Source organism: Apium graveolens, chromosome 7, assembly GCF_009905375.1.
Source record: "Apium graveolens cultivar Ventura chromosome 7, ASM990537v1, whole genome shotgun sequence".
Taxonomy (NCBI): domain Eukaryota; kingdom Viridiplantae; phylum Streptophyta; class Magnoliopsida; order Apiales; family Apiaceae; genus Apium; species Apium graveolens.
The window spans coordinates 260,104,310-260,108,015 of NC_133653.1; the positions used below are offsets into that span (position 1 = coordinate 260,104,310).

General features: G+C 34.1%; 1 pseudogene; it reads left to right on the top strand.

Annotated features, from left to right (window-relative positions):
- Nucleotides 1-283: 283 nt before the first annotated feature.
- LOC141674776 (luminal-binding protein 5-like) lies at nt 284-3,030 on the top strand (annotated as a pseudogene).
- Nucleotides 3,031-3,706: the final 676 nt, after the last annotated feature.

The following is a 3,706-nucleotide window of genomic DNA, read 5'->3' on the forward strand; positions in this document are numbered from 1 at the left end:
TCATTATTCTCTCTCGATCTCTGTCTACTATCTCTCTATCTACTCGCTATAACTTGAAATTTCTAGTTAATAATTAGGTATTTGTATTTGAACTTGGGGCTCAATTGATTTCAATATCAAATTAGGCCTCAATTGAATGTCAAATTGGGGGTTTGATTCTTCATTTTGAGTTCAATTAATTAACTTCATTTGATCTCTTGACGAAAATGAAGGATACGGCTGAAGCATAAAATTGTCTTATCTTTCACTTATACTCAATGATAATGGCAATGTATTTGATTTAATGGTTGTTTATATGAATTTTGCATCTTACTTTAATGATGCCCAAAGACAGGCTACAAAAGATGCTGGTGTTCTTGCTGGACTTAATGTTGCAAGAATTATTAATGAACCTACCGCAGCTGCTATCGCTTATGGACTTGACAAGAAAGGTGGAGAAAAGAACATTCTTGTTTTTGACCTTGGTGGTGGGACATTTGATGTCAGTATCTTAACTATTGACAATGGTGTTTTTGAGGTTCTTGCAACAAATGGAGACACCCATCTGGGAGGTAAGAATTCTACTTACCACCAAGTAAATGTATATGTTTTTACTTTGTGTACTTTATAGTTTGTCATCCAATTCTGTCATTGAATGAGGGAGGGGTAATTTAATTTAATATTGGCAGTGGGTAATAACTATATAGATGGAAAATGATTTTTTTAAGACCAAATTCTCGTTGTTTTGCCAGTCAGGTGTGTAATTCAGTAATTGTTGATGGTCTCTTTTTAGTACCATTTGATTACTATAAGCTGTTGATTATTGTAATTTGTCTTTTTATTTGCAAGTTATACTGTGAGGAATCTGTCTAAAGCTTTAATTTTATATGCAGGAGAGGACTTTGATCAGAGAATCATGGAATACTTCATTAAGTTGATCAAGAAGAAGTATAAGAAAGATATCAGCAAGGATAACAGAGCTCTTAGGAAGCTGCGAAGAGAAGCTGAGAGGGCCAAGAGAGCTTTGAGTAGCCAACATCAGATCCGTGTAGAGATTGAATCACTCTTTGATGGTACAGATTTCTCGGAACCACTTACCAGAGCTCGTTTCGAGGAGTTGAGCAATGATCTATTTAGAAAGACTATGGGTCCGGTTAAGAAGGCCATGGAGGATGCTGGAATCAATTGATGAAATTGTACTTGTTGGTAGGAGTACCATAATTCCTAAAGTTCAACAGCTTCTGAAGGATTACTTTGATGGAAAGGAGCCTAACAAGGGAGTGAACCCAGACGAGGCTGTTGCATATTGTGCTGCTGTACAAGGAGGCATCTTAAGTGGAGAGGGGGGCGATGAAACTAAAGGTACAGCTCTTGTTTTGCAGAATGCATTCCTAGAAGATATTTTATCATTTATCTTTGTTGCCAAGATACAAAAAGATTATTACTAATAAGCCCTTTTCTTAAAAAAAACAGATATTCTGCTTTTGGATGTGGCTCCCCTTACCCTTGGTATTGAAACCGTTGGTGGGGTGATGACCAAGTTGATTCCAAGGAACACCGTCATTCCAACAAAGAAGTCCCAAACTTTTACAACTTACCAGGATCAACAGACAGTTGTGTCTATTCAGGTACAACTTTTACAACTGACCTATAACATATACATCTTGTATTTGGTTGCATTTTCTGATTAAATATTCAATCTTGTAACAGGTCTTTGAAGGTGAAAGGAGTCTGACAAAAGATTGCAGGCTTCTCGGGAAGTTTGATTAGGTTTATTTACAGCAAAAATAGAATGATTAGTATAATTTAGGTTTATTAGCAAAAATACACCTTAGTTATCCACTTTAGTTACAACAACTAGAGCAAGTTCTACTTTGTTATAATACAGGTTTAGTATGCATGATAAAAGAGGTAAATCTTAAACCGTTTTGTGACAAAAATATGTTTTTTCCATGCATACACAGAAGAAAATAAAAATTTCTTATTAAATTTGGCAAAGAAATTAAATAAAGAATAATACTTTCTCCTTATATAAGTTTCCAAAATGAAAATAGAAATACAAAAGTTTGAGTTGTAGTGAATGGATAATTAGTCTGATCATAATTCAGTCTGCACTAGAGTCCAAAATGAAAATAGAAATGAAAAAGTTTGAGTTGTTTTTTCTAGTTTTTTTATTTATTTCTGAGCTAGTATAAATTGTATTAAATCTGTGTGACCTGTCATGTGCTGCATCCTAGAAAAGCCATCTTTAGTGATATCGAAAACCTCAGTACAGTACAAACATAGACAACTTGATTATTGACTTATTTCCCAATAATCAAATTGTATATTTTATATTGTGCCTGTCAATTAAGCTTATATTGTCCCAATAATCATATTATATGTTTTATACTGAATCAGGGTGTTCCTTTTAAGGTGTTTTCTTGTGTTAGTTCTCTCCCCCTCTGTGTAAATGTAATTTGCATTAGCTTTTAAGTTTTTCATCATTACTTAATTTTGTATTTTGATGGTCAAAAGCTTAGGTCTTGTGTTAGTCAGATGATTGTGTTCCTTGTTTCCTGTAGCTATGGTAGCTCTGACACAATTGATTTGCTGGAAAATAGTGGCCAAGGCATTTTACGAGACTGGAATTGGCCTAGTTATATATCAGAAACCTATTACATCTTATTTCTACAAAAGCCGGAAAGCAAATAAGCCTCATATATGTGATCAAAACAGGTGGAACAACATATCATGGTATGCAACTAAAAATAACTATACATTTCTCTGTGAAAATTTATATTTCCATATCATGGTACCTCTGTGCTTGTTTACACTGTCTTTTCCGCCACTGATGCCAAGCGTAGCGCTAGAGATTCTCATGTTCCTGTAAGCCCCCCGACACTCTTGTATTTTCAGATTATGTTTACAAACATAATTACACAAGACTTATATGCACTATAAAAATCTGTTCATTGCATAAAAATTCACTTTGTATATGTTTTCAACAAATACTCCCTATCCAGCAGATAGATTTTCAGGGAGTTTTGAAATACTTAAACTTGAGTTGTTTACATTCTGATTTCTGCAGCCATTTATATATAACAAATATATCTCTAAGTAAACAAGAATTGTTATCTGAAATAGTGGAATCTAGAAGTAGTTTGAAGATTTTAATTACCTGACCAAGTTGGTGATACTCCATGACGAGAATATATTACTGCATATACCTACTATCTGCTGACATTGTAAATTTGTTTTGTAACTATAAGATTAATGAGCTGGAGCTGAGTCATGCTGCTGACATAATTTGATTGTACAAGAAATCAAACAAGAGTGAACTTTGCTTCACGCAGTGCAGGATTTGATCCTTTAACATCTAAGCTTGCGGTAGACATTTCAACTCTGCAGACAACATATTATTATTATTTTTAGCCTCTTGAAAGTGCACATTCAGATATTTTTATTAATCATATTTCGTTTTCTCTTACTCTTATTAAAACAGTCAGTTATATCGTTATCAGATCAGATAGATTTATTTAATGAGTACATCACAAAGCTGAAAGTTGCAGTGGGAGTTTAAACAACAAGCACAATATTGACCAGCAGCCTGTTTGTAGTAGCTGCAGGCAGCAATGACATTACCAACACTTATTTCAACAATCCTACTAGGAGACTGCATTATGACTACACTTCATATACATCAATTAGTGGAAAAGAGCCTTGGTAGACTGATCTTCAAGGAGAT